Raw genomic sequence first — 22,112 nt, 5'->3', positions numbered from 1 at the left:
TGCTCGTATGACATAGGTCAGTGGAGGTAGTCCAAGTGACCTTTCTTTCCCGCCATTTTCTCAGATTAGTAGGATTAGCCCGAGTGTCCTTTCTTTATCACCAAAATTCAAATTTCTCACTGATCCTTAGGACGAGGTGGAGGTCAAGTGACTTAGGTTTGTGGAGGTGACCTTTCTTTCCCACCGTTTTCTTAGGTTAGTAGAGATAGCCCAATTGACCTTTCTTTATGACCAAAATTCAAACTTGGCGTCAGTTCATAGGATGAGGCTGTGGTCGGGTAACTTAGGTCAGTGGAGGTAGCCCAATTGACCTATCATTCCCGTCATTTTCTTAGATTAGTAGCGTTAACCGTGGCATGATGCATTATCCTGTTGGAATTTGAACTTTCCACCATTTTTATGGGGAGGGGAGGGGAAGAGTGTTAGGTTAGTGGTGGTTGCCCAATTAACACATCTTCCTGCCGAAGTCCGCCATTTTGGATGACGTCACAGCCGCCATCTTGGATGACATCATGCACTGTTGCCAAGTATACACGCCGCTATCTTGTAAGACGTCATTGCCACCATCTTGGATACATCTGGTATCAATGGGAAGTGGCGCAGAAACCGCCTTGCCCCAATACTGCTATCCATGCAAGAGGCAAACCATTTGAATTCAATAAATGTCATTTTTGTAGAAATGTTGACTCCAGCATTCATGCATACAGTCTACAACTTTGTGTATGTGTACTTTGCATGTAAAACCAGTTGAAAAATCACCTTACGGAGATAGCTCTTCCCGCAAAAAAAAATAGTTGAGGGCAGCCATACAAGTTTAGATCACCTGACTTGACGTGCCAGACAGTGTGAATACACCTTGACGTGATTGTTTGGTGACATGGCGGTCAGTGTGAACTGGTGTTAATCCATTGCTTCTCGGTCTTGGAGGGAACCATCAAAGGACGTTCATGTTCGCCTTGCTTCGGTGCTGACAATGCGGAGAGCATTCGCTTTTGTAATCACTTGGTTTTTTTTTTACATGTGCGAAATTGAAAGTGTTAGGAATGGAATGGACAGACGATTACGTAAAGTTGCTGATTGTAGAATACTGATCCCGGAGGTGCTTTCGGGATCCAAGGGACCCACAATTTAAAATTTTAAATAAAGAAACAGACGCTTGGGGAGATACTTCTAATTCCGTCTGAGAAAGTGAAGAATACGATCATATCTTTATTATCTTCTTTCCGACGTGAAAGAAATAAAGAATATACCAGTTTAGGGATGGGTGCCTGTGAAGAATACCCTAGTAGATTGCCTTCAAGGTGATGTCCATTCTGCTCGATAAATTGGAGACACATGGGATTAGCCGAGCGGTCAAGCGCGCTACAGTCATGGACTGTGCGGCTGGTCCCGGCGGAGGTTCGAGTCCTCCATTGGGCATGGGTGTGTGAATTTGTCCTTAGGATAACTCAAGTTAAGTAGTGTGTGAGCTTAGGGACTGATGAGCTTAGCAATTAAGTACCATAAGATTTCACACATGTTTGAACATTTTTTGATAAATTGGACATCAGCAAATGCACAGAAGTAATATATTCCATAAAATGGTAATAATAGTACTTTTGTAATTTTCTTTAGTGATAACCTTCTAATCTCTTATCTTTGGAGTGCAGTGTGCATTTCTGTCCATGCAAACAATTTTTCTATAATGAAACATTTTGGATAATTGGGCACAGAGTCACACTTTTGGGTAACATATGACTATGCAAACTGCATTTAGTAAATTCAATGCTGTGGGATACAATAACATACTGTCTATTATCAGGTCAGGTTACAACTCAGTCACCTGCCATTGGTAGGCCAACAAGAAACCCACATCAATTAACTATCAAAAGTAATGCGCAGCATTCCACAGCTCTGAAAACAACTTGATGTCATAACCTTCTGCACCTCTCAAGATGAGTTGATGTCATACATCAACCCATTGCAAGACATATTTCAGCTTTTTAGGAGCATCTCTCAAAGTATCTCTCTGATTTATTCGCAGAAATGGTGTGGGGAAACAACTGTTTATCCCAGTATGTGCAAGCTTTCATATTTGAATTTTACCTGCAATCTCTCTTCAGGCAAAATACTTTAAATATATATTGTTGGGCAGAAGAAGAAAATTTGAAAATTTCTATGTAGGTTCTTGTGTAGGTATGACTTCCACCAGTAAATATTGCTACAGAGCTCTAACCATAACGTTTAACCTTCTTGATTGTGAGTGTATAAACACATTGAAATTCTTGCAATCAAAATAAATAACCATTTTTGTTTATGTATTGACAAGCCTACCTGACAAGTTTAGCACTCAACTGCATATAAGGTTACATGTTGTTTTCTACAGCTGTATATGTTGGATTGTCACTTTTTTGTACCCGTCTTTTATCTCCATAAGTTAAGAGATATTCAGTGTTGTCTCAGATGGCGCCGACACTATCAAGCATTTAAAAATATTTTGACAGTGATTGTAGAATATTAGTGAACACCACCTGAGAAAAGGAAGCTCTAAACAGCAGTGGAAAGCAACACACGTCATGCCATTTGCAAGCTCAGAAAGCTACTTGGATTGTGAAAGTAAAGTCATGTAAAATTGGACATTTATGCCGCATAAGCAAATTCTAAGCTGAGTGTTGTCTGTTAGGTGTTAAGGACCCTTCATAGTTTCAAGCTAAATTTAAAATTGAACTGCTATTGTAGGAAACACTCCAGCAGTACAGTTTCCATTGGCTTGTGACCAGCTGTAAAGCTCCAAAGTTCCATCTCTCTCTCTCGCTCTCTTTCTCTCTCTCTCTCTCTCTCTCTCTCTCTCTCTCTCTCTCTCTCTCTCTCTCTCTCTCTCCCCATCCATATAGATTTTCAGATTATAGGATTTAACAGCCTCTGGTTAATTTGGCATTCATATATGCAATATCTTTCTTTTTATGAACTCCTTTGTTTGCAAAAACATGTGAAACCAACAGAATTGGTTAAGTTAATAGATATTGATTTCTTACATGATAGATGTAATTCAGCTGAAGAAACTATAGTACATGAAGATCAATGTAGCATTCTGGAGGTAGTGGGAGGTGTCTTGAGTAGCAATGAAGTTTTTGTAGTATCTAAAAATTAGTGTTACAGACGAGTAGCAGCCACCACAGAAGAAAAGGAGAATTAATAAATCAGAAGCAGAGATCGGCGGTGCTCTTGTCATAACAAAATTTGTTTGCAACAATATTGTCAAGCTACTTATTCATAAAAGCCTAGGGCAGCAAGTGATTATCATGCTGAATATGTAGCAGCAAAATTAAAAGGGTATACCAAAAGACACAGTACAATAAAAAATTAATGAAAAACTATTTCAAGCAGATATGGGCCCAGCAAACTAAGATTTATCACATGTTCAAATGCTACTCCACTAGCATACATAAAAATTATTTACAAATTATAGTTCTTTTCCTTAATTGAACCTTTGAATATACATATACACTCCTGGAAATGGAAAAAAGAACACATTGACACCGGTGTGTCAGACCCACCATACTTGCTCTGGACACTGCGAGAGGGCTGTACAAGCAATGATCACACGCACGGCACAGCGGACACACCAGGAACCGCGGTGTTGGCCGTCGAATGGCCCTAGCTGCGCAGCACTTGTGCACCGCCTCCGTCAGTGTCAGCCAGTTTGCCGTGGCATACGGAGCTCCATCGCAGTCTTTAACACTGGTAGCATGCCGCGACAGCGTGGACGTGAACCGTATGTGCAGTTGACAGACTTTGAGCTAGGGCATATAGTGGGCATGCGGGAGGCCGGGTGGACGTACCGCCGAATTGCTCAACACGTGGGACGTGAGGTCTCCACAGTACATCGATGTTGTCGCCAGTGGTCGGCGGAAGGTGCACGTGCCCGTCGATCTGGGACCGGACCGCAGCGACGCACGGATGCACGCCAAGACCGTAGGATCCTACACAGTGCCGTAGGGGACCGCACCGCCACTTCCCAGCAAATTAGGGACACTGTTGCTCCTGGGGTATCGGCGAGGACCATTCGCAACCGTCTCCATGAAGCTGGGCTACGGTCCCGCACACCGTTAGGCCGTCTTCCGCTCACGCCCCAACATCGTGCAGCCCACCTCCAGTGGTGTCGCGACAGGCGTGAATGGAGGGTCGAATGGAGACGTGTCGTCTTCAGCGATGAGAGTCGCTTCTGCCTTGGTGCCAATGACGGTCGTATGCGTGTTTGGCGCCGTGCAGGTGAGCGCCACAATCAGGACTGCATACGACCGAGGCACACAGGGCCAACACCCGGCATCATGGTGTGGGGAGCGATCTCCTACACTGGCCGTACACCTCTGGTGATCGTCGAGGGGACACTGAATAGCGCATGGTACATCCAAACCGTCATCGAACCCATCGTTCTGCCATTCCTAGACCGGCAAGGGAACTTGCTGTTCCAACAGGACAATGCACGTCCGCATGTATCCCGTGCCACCCAACGTGCTCTAGAAGGTGTAAGTCAACTACCCTGGCCAGCAAGATCTCCAGATCTGTCCCCCATTGAGCATGTTTGGGACTGGATGAAGCGTCGTCTCACGCGGTCTGCACGTCCAGAACGAACGCTGGTCCAACTGAGGCGCCAGGTGGAAATGGCATGGCAAGCCGTTCCACAGGACTACATCCAGCATCTCTACGATCGTCTCCACGGGAGAATAGCAGCCTGCATTGCTGCGAAAGGTGGATATACACTGTACTAGTGCCGACATTGTGCATGCTCTGTTGCCTGTGTCTATGTGCCGGTGGTTCTGTCAGTGTTATCATGTGATGTATCTGACCCCAAGAATGTGTCAATAAAGTTTCCCCTTCCTGGGACAATGAATTCACGGTGTTCTTATTTCAATTTCCAGGAGTGTATAACGATTAACAGTGATTGTCTTGCCAGGTGACCCACCCAACATCCGAGTTAAAATATTGTGCGAATTTATTTCGAATTTCTGTACATTTCTTTGAACATTTTAGAGGTACAGATCTCAGAGGTAAAAATGATCTGTGTTCATTGTCAACTGGCAAGAACCACACTTACGTTTCCAGCCTCAGCATCAAGTGCTCCTTTTGGTGTATACAAGTGTCTCGAGCTCTGGTTTGCTCTTTAAGAAATTCCAGAAGCATAGGTTTCCTCAACACCTTGGAAAATGCAGACAAACTCTGAAAGTGTTCTCTACCACCCTCGTAGTTTTGCTGAGTCTGCAGGTGAACACATGTTACACCAACTATAATGCATAGTCGCCAGGATATGATTTCAACATATGTTCATGCAGGGCAAACACTTGTACTCCAATAACTGTATTAGCAACATATTTTGTTGTTGTTGTCACTGCTGGTGGTGCCTCCTCTGGTATACCTAGAACATTAGCTTCAACCTGTTTCCAAAATGAAGTATTTTTCAGAACTCCATCATCTGATATGCGTCCTTGTGACATGACATTTGCATATATAACACAATATTCTGCATCAACAACCCCTAAGATAGCTACACTGAAGAAGCCTTCATAGTTGTAAAACTCAGTCCCACTACTGGCAGGTGCATGAGTTTGACAGTGTCTACCATCCGTATCTCCAAGGCAGTGTGCTAAGTTCCACCGTTTTTCAAAGCACTTTGCAATCTGCAATCATTCTTTTTTTGGCGAGGAAGCTGAAACAATCGGAATAATTATATTATTTTACTGTTTTTGCCTGCAGATCTATAAATCGCAGTTGTCCAGCATAAATTGAGGGTACACAATGCTTCATACAGTTGTAAATTGCGGACTAGCCTATTAGAGTATTCTGTGTGAGTATGTATGAATGTAAATGTAAGTTTTTATCTTCATCACACCATATTATCCCTAAAAACTACAAAGCAGATTTTATTATATGAACCAATGGTCCCCAGCCTGGGTGTATTTACTCCCTGAGGGTTCCAATGAAATTTTCTGAAGGGTGAAAGCAAAAGGGTTTGATTGTGGCTGTCAGAAAACTAAATTACATTTGAAGGATCGTTGATATTAGTACACATATGTATATTCTGTTTTGTACCATGCATAAGAGTGAGACATGCAAGTGGCATATGATAAACGTATGAAAATGTCTCACCTGAGTTTTATGTATTTCCTACAATGCACCAGAAATTCCTTCAGTATTCATTTTGAAACAGATAAAAAAATTAAGTAAGACAATAGACAGAAACTATGTAATGGCTACTGCAGTGCTCTAGACAATATTGTTATTATTGTTGTTATTATTACTATTATTATTATTATTATTATCATTATTATTAGTGGCAGTGCTCAGATATGAAGCACTGGCATGATGAAGTTTTCTAACTTTAACCAGTTTGCAAGAGAGATAACAAGTATAGTCAATGCATTTCAAATAGATTGATTTTATTTGAGGGTAAAAGGTGTGGAAGAAGCAAATACCACTAGGTAGGGCAGTGGTGCACTTTTCTTTTCTGAGGAGGAGTTGTAGATAGCACTTACAATTCACTGGGAATTGCTTCATCATTCATTCTAGCACACAAAGTAATGAAACACAGCACACCAAAATAAACATTGCATTCAAGACATACATATTTGAAAATATATTTTTGATTATGATATCAAAGAAACAAAATGGACCTGAATAGGTTTGGAGCGTGACTTACAATTTGCACTTCAAACAGAGAGAGCAAATGTAAAAAAAGAATATGATTAGACATAAGCAGTACCAGTATCTCACAGACTAATTCGTTCATTGTTTACTAAAACACAAACAAGAAGTAAAAATTGTTTATCTTAAACCTTTTTAAAAAGAAAAGTGATCAAAAATTTTCATTCTAAAATTATGTTTGGCAATAATGCTTCTGATTTGAGAGGGAGGGAGTGGGGAGATTAGTTAATATGTGATTACTCTGAAGCATAAGTGTAATGATCTTAGGATGGTTGGAACCACAGGTGTGAAGTAATAGATATTTTATCGATTATGGAAGGTCATTTACATATTAGGCTATACATTATTCGTATTTATTGAAATTATTTTCCTTGCCTTAATATAATCCTTGAGAGCTTCGTATATAGCACAGCAGATTTCAGGAATTATCTGTGATATAGCTGCTGTTGAAATTCGATATAAATACTTAAGACTGGGGTAACTTCTCCAGTTTCTAGAACGTAAGTGCAAGTCTTTCTTCAGCTGAGATTGATCGTCTGTAATTGGTTCTGTTCTGGGATTTTACCCTCAATAGCAGTAAGCAACCAGCGAAAATAGTTAACTGACATATGCGTAAAATTTCTTATGGAAACACTCATAAGAACACTCAAATGAATGGAGAAACATGTTACCATCGACAAATAGCACGTTCTACATATAGGACAACTTTCATAACGAGCATACTATTTGAAGAAAAGCTGAGGTTGATCAAGACTGGTTAAAAGCTACATCTGTTAATACTCGCTTATTAAACCCCCTAGAATACAAATAAACTACTTAAATACCATCTGTATTCCGGGTGTAGTGTAAATAATTAGGCTTACATGCAGCACAAAGGACAAAATACGTGAAATGTTTCTAGTTATGCTTTCATTGAGATACATTCCTTTCCTTGTATCTTCCGTCTGCTGTTCGAAAAATTACAGCAAAACATGATGCATATATTGACCATTTTATCAAAACTCTAAAGGTAAAGTAGTTGTATCAGTTTATTTCCATTTCTTAAGAGCGTTTAATCAGTAAATAAACAACTGTATACAAGTTCTTTGCGATTGCCGTCATACCACTATTTTAAACTGCTGGCATCAGCGAGACCAATGTTACTGTATACAGTGCCAGTCTAGAATCAGAATCAGAATTTTTATTATCCCATAACATACAAAGTCAAATCACAGATCTAATGTACTGGGGACTCGTCAACACTTCATTTACATTACAATTAAAGTTTGTATATACAATATTAAAAAAACAATATATCAACACTCCAGGTTACATGTATTACAAACTAATATATAACAACAGCTTTTACGTATTGAACATATTTTTACAATCATTTACTTGACACAGAACTGCTAAGCTTAATTTACAAGTGATGTTTCCTTGTTAAGACTTCCACATCATAATTCATAAATTCTCCACTAGTAACTTGTGCAGCTTTGGTTTTAGTTTCCCTAGCTCCATGCTATTTATTTGTTTCTTTTTTACCATGTTGTAGATTTTCATGCCCATATATTCTGGAGTTTGTGCATACATCTTTAACCTGTGAGGAGGAAGCATGAAATTTGTCTTGTTCCTGGTGCTGTATTGATGCTTAAAATTGTTGTCTGTGAATAACGTAGGGTTACTGATACAAAAATAATCTGTTCATAGATGTACAAACAGGGGGCACTTCATATTTTCAGATTTATTAACAGTGGGCGACAAGATTTTTTTGGTCTTCCGTTACATATATTTCTAACAAATGATTTTTTTAACTTTAATATTCTAATGATTTTGCTTCTATTACCCCAAAAGATAATGCCGTACCTTATAACAGCCTGAAAATAGCTGTGATAAAACAACTTTTCTTATCTCTATGCTAGGTGAATATGACAAAATCTTCATAGCAAAGGTCAGGCTGTTTACCTTATTTGCTAAGTGTTCTGTATGTGAAGAACAGGATAAATTGTGGTCCAAATGTATTCCTAAAAATTTAACACAATCTGATTCTTTCAGTTCCTGGTTTCTAGTAATTTATGTACGTGATCCTGCCATGTGGATAGTCTGGACCAACGACCTATATAAATAATCATACACTTCTTTGCTCTAGACTGTACCAATTACTTTTACGGTGAAGGTGCAAGTACCCAGTAGGTGTGTGTGGGGGGGGGGGGGGTGAGTGAGTGGGACCTATACCAGGTCAAAAGCTGTGGCTAATGTTTCCTCTCGGCCATGGCCTCTCTATTGTTTCTCTACTTATTTGGTTTTACCTAGTGAGGGTAACCTACAGTACGCAAGACTGTGCAAACAGGATGTAATTTTCACTTCATGTGCAATTGTCGAAGACCGCAGAAACTGCTATCAACTTTCGTCAACATTCGATACTGGATGGTTGGGAAACACTATACTGGATTCTGTAATTTCGTATCACATTATGAAAGCATGCTGTTTCCATGGCAGGATTGAGAACATTTTTCCTCACAAGCGATTTATTTGGCGCATTGAAGTTTCTGAAGAAGAGAAATTTGTTAACATCGAGTATAGTTTTAAGTGTCAGGAAGGCTTTATGAAAGTATTTGTATGGAGTGTAACCTGAATATGAAAAGAAACATGGACAACAAGCAGTTTAGGCAAGAAGAGAATAGAAGTTTTTGAGATATGGTACTACAGCTGAATGCCGAAGACTAGATGGGTAGATCACGTAACTAATGAGGAGGTACTGAATAGAGCTGTGGAAACGAGAAATGTTTGGTACAACCTGACTATAAGAAGGGATCAGTTGATAGGACACATTCTGAGGCATCAAGGGATCATCAATTTAGTACTGGAGGAAAGTGCAGGGGTTAAAAATCGTAGAGGGAGACTAAGAGATGAATACAGTAAGCAGATTCAGGTGGATGTAGAATGCAGTAGTTACTCAGAGATGAAGAGGCTTGCACACGATAAAGTAGCATGGAGAGATGCATCAAATCAGTCTTTAGACTGAGGACCACAACAACAAGTTAGTAGAGGTACAGGGTGACAATTATGAAAAAAACGTAATTTGTTTACAAACTTTGGCTTGCATACACGTTATTGAACATGTAAATGTCACTACAGATATTCAGATTTAGCTTATGGCATGTTTGGTATGCCTACCATCATTGGCGATGATATGGCGCAGACGAATAGCGAAATTCTGCATGACTCGCTGAAGTGTCGGAAGATCGATGCTTTCGATGACCTCTTGAATTGCTGTTTTCAGTTCAGCAATGGTTCTGGGTTATAGCTGGACACCTTATCTTTAATACTGCCCCACAAGAAGGAGTCGCATGTGTTCAGATCCGGAGAATGAGGCAGCCAATCGAGGCCCATGCCGGTGGCCTCTGTATACCCCAGAGCCAGAATGTTATCCAGAAAGTACTCCTCCAGGACATCAAACACTCTCCTGCTTCGATGGGGTCGAGCTCCGTCTTACATTAACCACATCTTGTCGAAGTCAGGGTCACTTTGGATAATGAGGATGAAATCATCTTCCAAAACCATCACATACTGTATGGTAGTCACTGTACCATCAAGAAATATGACGCTGATTATTTCATGTCTGGACATTGCACACCACACAGTCACCTGTTGAGGGTGAAGAGACTTCACAATAGCGAAATGCTAATTCTCAGTCCCCGAAATGCGCCAGTTTTGCTTATTGGCGAACTCCTCGAAATGAAAGTGGGCTTCGATGCTAAACCAAATCACACATGCGCATACTAATCCCTTCATGTTCCACGGCCAACCGTGCAGTTTGAACATCCTAACGCAAACCGTTCAGAAGTTATGGCGATTCTTTCATATAGTTCAATAATTGTCAACCTGAATGTTCTGTAATACTCGATGTTATGTAACTATAGTAGTGCTCTCTCTCTCAGGAGTGAATTATCATTGTGAGTAATTTACAAATTTAGCATCAAACACCCAGATGTGGATAAACATTCAAAACATGTTAAACATCTCATAAAACAAACTACCACTCAGAATAAAGAGCATAATTTAGATTGACACATTTATAAAAGAATTAAAAGGTAGATTAATCTCATCCATATGTAAAGTATAGAAGAAAAATTGCGAGCTAGTTCTTTTAGGGCACACATCTTTCAGAAACCAAAATGTCTTCGATTAAAGTACATATTTAACCACCAAAATCAGAAAGTCGTATCACTTTCGGGGTTGATGAAGGCATGTTAAGAAAAATGAAAAAAAAACTTTTTATTAAGTTACGGAGTTAATTCTTACTAACAAACAGTCAGTCCAAATGAATGCAGGACTTAACATATTTATAAACGACGTAATTTCGAGGTTAACGATCCCTGTAGTAAAGAAAAAGCGTAAACTCCTATTCTCTCTACTTGAGGTGAATTTTTTAGTTTTGAACTTCACGTTCGACTCGCGTGTTGTGAACCAAACGATCACGAAATTCGATAGACTGCTGTTTTCGACTTCGATATAGCGTTTGACGTCACGATCACACGAAGTGTGAAATGTGGTTTATCTTCCAGTCAGCAGTAGCTTTCGTGTTTGTTTACTTGCTGTTCCTTAAAGGGTTCGTTTGAGCAGTTGCCTGAGAGCGCCAGACAACAGGCCGTACTGCACATGCGCAGCTACGGTGACGTATAAAGCCCGTGCTTGGTGCTTGCTCCAGTCTGTTCATTCGCTTTTCGTCGCATATCTTTGTAGTGTGTAGAATTTCGTGCATGGTGGGGCATGACGTGACCATGTGCAGCCCTGCGGTATGTTGCTGAGAGGACCTGCAGGAATTCTTTTATAAGTCCTACACAGACAAGGAACAAATAAGGAAGCAGTTCGTGGCGTATTATTCATTTCAAAGCTAGACTCTACAGTTCAAAGTACCATAACATTTTGCTATGTGGTGACTTTGAGAGGTATTTTTTTTTAAATTCGTACTTTGCAATGTTGTTATGTATCAATTCCACTCAGGACGACATCTCCATAGCACTGCAAAAAGATAGTAAGAAGGAATATAAATTACTTATAGAAAAAAAAATCCTTGTGCAGCTTACACCAGAATAAAAAACAATAAATTTCATGACTATTTCAAAATTTGTAAAAAATTAACAAGGTTGTACAACTAACAGTTTATATTCTATTCTAGGAATAATGATAAAGCCATATGGAGAGTTAAAACGATAAAACACAGTATGCTGCCACTCTACAATTTAGCATAGATTGGCATTCTATAAATTTAAGATGTAACAACAAATTAATAAATAACTTGAGGCCTAGAGGAAGTACTAGACGAGTATCTTGTGACCGAAAAACACTGTGTTTAACGGAAGTCTGGTTTGGAAAATTCTGCTACACCTGTCAATATATTTGAAATAAAATATTTAGTTCAAAACTACTAACCAAATTCGCCTGCTTAGTCAGCTTCAAGCCTGTTAGCGCCAATAATGTGGAACGAAACGCTTGGTTTCAAATAAACTAACTGCTACCATGGGAAAAATTAATAGAAGCAAATTTCTACACAAAACTGACAGAAATAGCTTCATTAAGAGAAATGGTTCAAATGGCACTGAACACTATGAGACTTAACATCTATGGTTATCAGTTCCCTAGAACTTAGAACTACTTAAACCTAACTAACCTAAGGACATCACACAGCACCCAGGCATCACGAGGCAGAGAAAATCACTGACCCCGCCAGGAATCGAACCCGGGAACCCGGGCGCGGGATTCATTAAGACATTAATGGTTGATTGCTAATAATGTGGAAATAATGTAAAATCAGAAAATTGAAACTACTAACTTATTTTAGTCTTTCGTGGTTATGAGAGTGTATATTAATTCACTTCACGGCTCCCAGCCACGGAAACCTGACGAAATAAATCTCGAGTGAACAGCCTGGTATGAGTGTGAATGGGGCACAATATTTCGGCAATCGACCACGTTGCCATCATCAGGCACGCGTGGAGAAATTGAAGAATCACATCACAGACATCTGTTTTGTTTTCATTTGACGTGGGAGGTGTAAACGAAGATAGGCCAGCAATATCACTAAACATAGCCACGGGTCATGTGGAGAACGACTCCACACTATAACTCAGCTTGCTCTGCATATGCACGAATCTGGCAGCTTGGGCGTGACAGAAAAATTTTTTAGGGTAGCATCTGGCTACTTGCTGCAACTGCTCATACGACAAACACCCACAATTCAAGTATCCAGAAGCAGGAGAAGGCACTGCTCATACCCGAATTCAGCTCTGCGCATGTGCACGAGCCCGCTGGAAACTGCTCAAACGAACGTTAACACAATAAACGCAGGACAGTATATCGTGGCAGTCGGCTGCGACCTTAAACAAACGAGATCTTCGACAGTCCGACGGGAGATCAGCGGTGCGGTGAAATAAGCACCATCTACCTCTGGGAGGCCTGCCAACCTACGTTCGCGTTCTGGCTTCAAATGGCTCCGAGCACTATGGGACTTAACTTCTGAGGTCATCAGTCCCCTAGAACTTAGAACTACTTAAACCTAACTAACCTAAGAACATCACACACATCCATGCCCGAGGCAGGATTTGAATGTGCGACCGTAGCAGTCGCGCGGTTCCAGAGTGTAGCGCCTAGAACCACTCGGCCACTCACGTCCGCGTTCTGTGATTCCATGAGAGCACAACTGACATAACGGTCATAAAGATAAGCTGATTCCTTTTCTTTTGGTGCGAATCTCATTCGAATCCCTTTATGCACCAGGATTAGTACAACGTGTATTAAGCCCGTATTACACATGTGCCTAAACCGTACACCTAAGCACCAACACCCTTAACGTGCATACCTGTAACTACAGACTCGTTCACTTCCGACCTATTACACCATCCATGCGGGATATACGTAGCGTGCATGCGCAGCAGCAGAATGTATGCGCGAAAGCAAAATAGATGTGTTATGTCCCAATGTCTTGTAAAGTAGTTCGTTCTACCACGTGCAACTCAAGGGTGACTGTATGATATACTGAAGCATCATACGTTCAAATTATTTGTGAACTCAAGGTTCCTATTTATAAAGAAATTGTTTTGTACCCAAGTATTAAGTAACAGTTTTTCTCTCATGTAGGTTATTACTGTTCTGAATTACAGACGCAACAGTTTTATGTTACAACTCTTGATTACACAGGTATATGTATATCGAAATTTACATTTATACAGGATATTGCACATGGAGGATCCACTTGTTTTTGGAGCTATTGCCCTGACAGTGACAGTAAATCTTAGGATTAGGGCAGAACGGCGGCGGAAACGAAAAGTCAAACGTTGTTGGGTTCGACACTGGCTGACAAGAAGGGTGGAAGGCAGTGAAATATATTCATTGTTAATGAAAGAACTGAGGCCTAAAGATCCGCAAGAATTTCGGAACTTCTTTAGGATGGACATGGCCTGTTTCGAGAAGCTGCTGTCTATGATAGAAGATGGAAACAGAATGTGTGACAGTCATGAGGGAGGCTATATCACCTTCTAGAGAGTAAGAATTATATGGTTATGTTTTGTGGTCATACCAGCCTAGATCGCTAATAAAATGCCGGTGAATGCCCTGTTATGTTGCTGGCTGGTTGTAACATTACGTTCCCTGGTGAATGGGGAATCTTTTAAGAGTCTGGCTTTTAGTCAGAGAATAGCGCTGCCCAACATTTCAAAAGACGTTGTGGATGTATGCACTGCAATTTGCAACACATTAAATTACCAATACTTAGGTGACCTTGTGTTATTTTTTCCAAGTTTGGACTATACTCAGAATTTTGCAGCCCTTATCTGTCGCACTGGGGCAAACTGCAACGACTTTCTCCCTTTCACTGCCAGTTTCTCTTTTCTGGCATATTGAAATTAAGCAAGAGGTGCAATTAAATCAAACCTCAACTTTCGTAAACTAAGGCATTACGATACAAATCGAAAATCACCATCTAATGTTATATGCATATTCCTCAGAAAGAAACTATTTCTGACTACCTTATTATGATACAGTATGTCATACATACCCCTTTCCTCGCTGTATGCATTTTTTCAGACGCTTAATTCCTCTCTGTTCCATTTCATTTCTAGAATACAAAGTTATCAATAGAAAAAAATCCTTTCAGAAACAGCTAGTATATAAGTCTACTGCAAAAATGTTTCTTTTCTGGATTTGTGAAACTTGTTTACTGAAAAAAATGCAGAAGATCCCCAACGCGAAAAATCCCCAACACGAACGTCTGAAATTAGCCTAAAGACTAACAATAACCAAACAACAAGCAGAAAGCACAGTGGTACACCCTTCTGCGCATGCGCGAATTATAGCTGCCTACTGCGCATGTGCGCATTGACGGCAGTTTAAAACTGCTCTCTATTCCAGCGTGCAGATAATGTGTCTACTAATTTCGTAGTTTCACCCATTCTACCGCTAGATGGCTATCGCGATAGACCAGTACCGTTCGCGACAGATCGTCGTGTAATACCGGATTTACACGACGATCCGCCGCGAACGGTACTGGTCTAGCGCAAGAGCCATCTACCGGTATAACGGGCGAAACTACGAAAATTTGCAGACGCATTGTCCACGCACCAGAACAGATAACTGAGAGCAGTTCTAAACTGCCATCTAACCGTGCATGTGCAGAAGGGGGTACAACAGTGTCTTCTGCTTCTTATTTGCTTATTGTTCGGCGACTAGTAGCTAATTTCATATTTTCGTGTTGGGGATTTTCCGCCTTTTTTCTATTAAGTTAGGATTCACAAATGCAGAAAAAAAAACTTTTTTTGACTGTAGACTGTATTCTATACTAGCTGTTTGTGAAAGCATTTTTTCTTTTGATTACTTCTTATTATAGAAGCGAAATGGAACAAAGAGGCATTAAGCATCTTAATTCAGGCATACAGAGAGGAAAGGTCTAAGTATGACCGCTGTATCATAATACGGTACATTGACAATCGTTTCTTTCTGAGTAATATGCGTATAACATTACACGGTGACTTTCGATTTGCATCGTAATGCCTTAGCTTACGAAAGCTCATGTTTGATTTGACTGCATCTCTGCTTTATTTCAGCATGCCAGAAAAGAGAAACTGGTAGTGATGCCGAGAAAGTCTGTGCAGTTTCGCCCAGTGCAACAGACAGGGAGTGCAAAACTGAGTAGTATATTGCACATTGCATTCCATTTTCCAAACTTGGGAAAATAATACAAGTGCACCTTTAAGCAGTGGTCCTTTAAAGTGTTGCAAATTGCAGTGCATAAATCCATAACCACTTCTGAAATAGTGGACTGTTCTATTCTTTTGGCAAAAGGCAGACTCTTAAAAGATTCTCCAGTCACCAGGAAACATAATTTTCCAACCAGGATGCAACATAACAGGGCAGGTACTAGTTCAAAAATGGTTCAAATAGCTCTGAGTACTATGAGACTTAACATCTGAGGTCATCAGTCCCCTAGAACATAGAACTACATAAACCTAACTAACCTGAGGACATCACACACATCCATGCCTGAGGCAGTATTCGAACCATAGCGGTCGCGCGGTTCCAGACTGAAGTGCCTAGAAACGCTCGGACACACCGGCCAGTCGTGTACTGGTATTTTATCAGTGATCTAGACTGTTATGATCACAAAACATATGATTAAATTCTTACTTTCGAGAAGGTGAGATAACCTCCCTCATGACTGTGCCACGCTTGCTAATTCCATCATCTGTCATAGACAGCAGATTCTCGAAACAGGCGATGTCCATCGTCAAGAAGTTACCAAATTCTTGCAGATCCTCAGGCCTCATTTGTTTCATAAGCGACATAATCCCCTGCCATCGTTCTTCTTTTCTGGCGGGGTCGAACGCAACAACGTCTGGCTTTTTCTTTCCATCGTCTTTTTACCGCATTCCGAAGATTTACTGTCGCTGCCAGGGCAATAGCTCGAAAAACAAGTGGGTCCTCCATGTGTAAAATGAACATTTAGATATGCACGTACCTATATAACCAAGTGTCGTAATATAAAACTGTTGAGTCTGTAATCCAGAACAGTAGTAACCTATATAATAGAATAACAGTTACTATATAAATAATAATTAAAAACAATTTCATACTGAAGAGGAACCTTGAGCTCACATAAATAATTTTAACGAATGACGTTCCAATATGTCACATAGTCCCCCTTGTGTTTCGTGCGGTGGAACGAACAACTTTGCAAGAGATCAGACGGTCCTATTTGCGTTTCGCACATTACTACCGTCTATTGCGCATGTGCACCAGTTAATCCCGTGGGAGGTCTATGTGAACCAGCCTGTAGTTACACATGTTTGCGCTTGGAGCGCTGGTGCATAGGTGTCTGCACTGTATGGTTTAAGCGCATCGTGTGATAAGGGCTGTAGTTCAAAACACGCATCAGATAGAACTGCCGCAATATAATGTCTGCATAATAAGCTTAGCTCATTTCTAGAACGATGGGGCAAGGTGTGAACACATGAGCGCAAATGTATACAGAGCACTCATTCCACAAGTTTTGAGTGTGTGTGTGTGTGTGTGTGTGTTCATTTATATGGGCCTGCGCTCCCGTTGTCGGTGCTAGCGCAAGAGGAAAGAGACATCGTGTGGAAGTATGTTTACAGAGCTTTATGAAAATTTAAATGCAGTTAATGAAGATACAGTACCAAGAAATCATATAAGTGAAATCCAAGTAACAAATGCTGAACTTGCAATATGAATGACGATTCTAACCTTCATGATTATGATAACACTCAAGATTTCGTTCTCTCTGTCAACACCGGTAATGTGCTTCATCTTCAGTGATATCACTCCGTGTCATCACATGGTAACTGTTGTGTTTTGCGCGGTAGAACGAACAACATTTCGCTTCGCACGTTACTACTGTCTATTGCGCATGTGCACCAGTTAATTCCATGTGAGGTCCACGTGAACCAGCCTGTAGTTTCACATGTGTACCCTTGGAGCACTGGTGCATGGTTTAAGCGCATCGTGTGATAGGGCTGTAGTTCAAAACACATATCAGATAGAACTGGTGCAATATAGTGTCTGCATAATAGGCTTAGCACATTTCTAGAACGATGGCACAACGTAATGTGGTTCATCTTCAATGACATCACTCCATGTCTTCAGATGGTCCACTCAAGATGAAAGAGACATCGTGTGGAAGTACGTTTGCGAAGCTATATGAAAATTTTAATGCACTGAATGAAGATACAGTACACAGAAATCATATAAGTGAAACCCAAGTAAGAAATGCTGAACTTGCAATATGAATGACGATTCTAACCTTCATGATTATGATACCATTCAAGATTTCTTTATCTTTGTCAACATCGGTAATGTGGTTCATCCTCAGTGATATCACTCCGTGTCTTCACATGGTAACTGTTGTGTTTCGCGCGGTACAACGAACAACTTTGCAAGAGATCAGACGGTCCTATTTGCGCTTCGTGCGTTACTACCGTCTACTGCGCATGTGCATCATTTAATCCCGCGTGAGGTCCATGTGAACCAGCCTGTAGTTACACATGTGTACGCTTGGAGCGCTGGTGCATAGGTGTATGCACTGTATGGTTTTAAGTGCATCGTGTGATAAGGGCTGTAGTTCTAAACACACATCAGATAGAATCGCCGCAACATAGTGTCTGTATAATAAGCTTTTCCCATTTGTGTGTGTGTGTGTGTGTGGGGGGGGGGGGGGGGTGTCGGTGTTAGCGCAAGAGGAAAGAGACATCGTGTGGAAGTACGTTAACGGAGCAATGTGAAAATTTAAATGCAGTGAATGAAGATACAGTACCAAGAAATCATATAAGTTGAATCCAAGTAAGAAACGCTGAACTTGCAATATGAATGACGATTTTAACCTTCATGATTATGATAACATTCAAGATTTCGTTATCTCTGTCAACATCGGTAATGTGGTTCATCTTCAGTGATATCACTTCGTGTCTTCGCATGGTAACTGTTGTGTTTCGCGCGGTACAACGAACAACTTTGCAAGAGATGAGACGGTCCTATTTGCCCTTCGTGCGTTACTACCGTCTACTGCGCATGTGCACCAGTTAATCCCGCGTGAGGTCCACGTGAACCAGCCTGTAGTTGCTCATGTGTACGCTTGGAGCGCTGGTGCATAGGTGTATGCACTGTATGGTTTTAAGTGCATCGTGTAATAAGGGCTGTAGTTCAAAACATACATCAGATAGAATCGCCGCAACATAGTGTCTGTATAATAAGCTTTTCCCATTTCTAGAAAGATGGGGCAACGTGTGAACGCGAGAGCACAGATGTGTACAGTGCACTAATTCCAAAAGTTTTGAGTGTGTGTGTGTGTGTTTGTGTGTGTGTGTGTGTGTGAGTGAGTGTGAGTGTGTGTGTATGTGTGTGTGGTCGGTGTTAGCGCAAGAGGAAAGAGACATCGTGTGGAAGTACGTTAACGGAGCAATGTGAAAATTTAAATGCAGTGAAAGAAGATACAGTACCAAGAAATCATGTAAGTGAAATCCAAGTAAGAAACGCTGAACTTGCAATATGAATGACGATTTTAACCTTCATGATTATGATAACATTCAAGATTTCGTTATCTCTGTCAACATCGGTAATGTGGTTCATCTTCAGTGATATCACTTCGTGTCTTCGCATGGTAACTGTTGTGTTTCGCGCGGTACAACGAACAACTTTGCAAGAGATGAGACGGTCCTATTTGCCCTTCGTGCGTTACTACCGTCTACTGCGCATGTGCACCAGTTAATCCCGCGTGAGGTCCACGTGAACCAGCCTGTAGTTGCTCATGTGTACGCTTGGAGCGCTGGTGCATAGGTGTATGCACTGTATGGTTTTAAGTGCATCGTGTAATAAGGGCTGTAGTTCAAAACATACATCAGATAGAATCGCCGCAACATAGTGTCTGTATAATAAGCTTTTCCCATTTCTAGAAAGATGGGGCAACGTGTGAACGCGAGAGCACAGATGTGTACAGTGCACTAATTCCAAAAGTTTTGAGTGTGTGTGTGTGTTTGTGTGTGTGTGTGAGTGTGAGTGTGTGTGTATGTGTGTGTGGTCGGTGTTAGCGCAAGAGGAAAGAGACATCGTGTGGAAGTACGTTAACGGAGCAATGTGAAAATTTAAATGCAGTGAAAGAAGATACAGTACCAAGAAATCATGTAAGTGAAATCCAAGTAAGAATTGCTGAACTTGCAATATGAATGCCGATTCTAACCTTCATGATTATGTTAATATTCAAGATTTCGTTCTCTCTGTCAACAGCGGTAATTTGGTTCATCTCCAGTGATATCACTCCGTGTCTTCAGCTGCTGAGAGGAATCTGATTTGACTGCATAGTAGTTAACATGTCTAAGTAAGTGCAGCTTTAGTTATTACAAAAAGAGTATTTTGATAGTGCAGTGTTGGCTGTAGAAGTTTTGTCGTGATCTTGCATGAAAGATACTTTCACCCGTAGGTGAAAATTTCAAAAGAGTTTGTTTTTGTGGATATGCTCTGTGGATCATTTTTTAAGTAATATCTGTGCCACCGCTTGTTTACGACAGTTGAAAGCGTGTTAGCCATATCAGGTGCTAGTCAAAATTTTTTGAAAATGAAACGCCGGATGTATCGAAAATGCATGCAACTTTATTCCGAGATGATGGGATATGTCAGTTATCCTCGATCGACAATGTCGCACATGAATGCAGGTAATTTTTATTTACTGGAAATATTTTCTTGGCTTTTTGTTTTGATGTTCCAATTATCGTGTTCGGTATGTGTTGCAATGACACGGGCTACGCGTTGAGAAAACTTACTTTTACTCTGTATTTATTTAAGTTTAAATAGTGGCACTCTCACACATACAAATATCTGTTTAGACTTTCCTCTGTGGAGGTAGTTTCATAATGGTCACGATTGTTTTAGCACAATTTAGTAGCAGTAGACATTCAGTGTAGTCGTACCAACCTATGCAGGTCGTTGGCTTTGATACGTACCGTCGTGTCGGGGCCGTTTTATCTTTAAAACTCGCTAATCTTCGTGCCACTTTTGAAATATTACCAAGAGATAACTGAATATTTACGCTTTTTTTCATTTCAAACTGTATTCCATAATAAATACCTGCACGATCTGCTAAAAGACCTGTTGTTATTAATACTGGATGCTGGTCGTTAGCATATTGTATAAACACTAAGGGTCCCCACACACTTCCCATTGGCACACCTGAAGTTACTTCAACATCTGTCAATGACAAAAAATGTAGTATCGTATGACTGCAATATTAATGAGTCACTGTTGGAATCAGCCAACTCATGAAAATACTTGGCTGTAACACATTGTAGGAATATGAAACGGAAGCATTACAGAAATGTCCGATTCCATCCGTCTGTTTTGACACATGACGTCATCAGTATGGCGGAAACGGCTAGTTTCAGCGTATACAATATGGCGACAATGGCATTAGTACATACATACCGAGGCCTACGAGAAATACAGTCAGCGGAGCATAGGTCGCGAAGGTAGGGCTGAGGCAGCTCACTCAGCCCAGCAAACTGTCTCTCTACGCCTGTTAACGCGTAACCAGTTGTGTAGGTGTACTGAGGAAAACTGCATCTTCTACTGAAATTCGTTATTATGCAGTCTTACTGTTATTAGTCCTACAATGATAGGAAGTCCATACGCCTACTTATAATTTTTTGCCACCAACCGGGGTACAATAAAATTAAAATTGTGCCAGAATGTTTATCAGCAGAATAAGGTACATCTTCTTGTATGAAACTGTTAAGCAGAAGAGACAAAATGCTATAAACAGGTCGTTATACCACTTGTATCGAGTACTGATATTAAATTAAATTTTTGTTGTAGTACTGTTAATCAGTAAGGTTTCACAATAACGGATGCAATTGTCCAGCTTCATGGTAACAGGTTTAGGAATGCATTTTGTCAGCTGAGCAAGGGAGCGAGTTCAGTCTTACCTTCATGACGTACACTCCGTGGCCTGTCTTTCATGCGGGTTTTCATCCACACACCAGGCCCCACGAACAAAAATAAAAATAACACAGTAACGTCTTACTCCAAAAATAAAGCAAAACTAACAGGGCACTTGTGGAAAATTGAGGTTTAGGCTGGGGACAGGCAAAACGTAAAATATCACACCATCCTAAAAGTAATAATATAAAAAAAATTAAAATATTCCACCACACCAACAAAATCACAGGACTCAGACATTTTCCTTGACCTACACTGAATGCCAGCATTTCATTGCTGAAATGCAAAGTTGTTGACTTTTGACTGTTGGCTGCATCCTGGGTGGGGTGAGTGCAGCAGGAAGCTATCGTTTGCAGAGAGCACCTGAAAGGGATAGTCTGTAACATTGAAATAGCATACAATACTATGTGGACTTTGCATCAGCATCCCAACTATGTTTTCTGCGAAGGTTGCCAATT

The 22,112-nt window shown here is 40.7% G+C and overlaps 1 protein-coding gene across 4 annotated transcripts in view; it reads left to right on the top strand.

The window, feature by feature from the left end:
• The first annotated feature begins 18,504 nt into the window (after nt 1–18,504).
• Nucleotides 18,505–22,112, top strand: part of LOC126297682 (integrator complex subunit 12-like) — a 79,504-nt gene continuing 75,896 nt past the window's right edge. The window contains exons 1-2 of one of the 4 annotated variants that reach the window (XM_049988796.1): nt 18,505–19,177; nt 19,951–20,041. The gene's annotated coding sequence lies outside the window, so the exon portion shown is untranslated. Of the gene's footprint in view, nt 19,848–19,950; nt 20,042–22,112 lie in introns of all 4 variants that reach the window. The other 3 variants (XM_049988795.1, XM_049988794.1, XM_049988793.1) reach the window with 3 other exon arrangements.

This window comes from Schistocerca gregaria, chromosome X (assembly GCF_023897955.1).
Source record: "Schistocerca gregaria isolate iqSchGreg1 chromosome X, iqSchGreg1.2, whole genome shotgun sequence".
Lineage (NCBI taxonomy): Eukaryota > Metazoa > Arthropoda > Insecta > Orthoptera > Acrididae > Schistocerca > Schistocerca gregaria.
The sequence above is the reverse complement of the archived record's forward strand: the minus strand, read 5'-3'. Positions and strand labels throughout refer to the sequence as shown.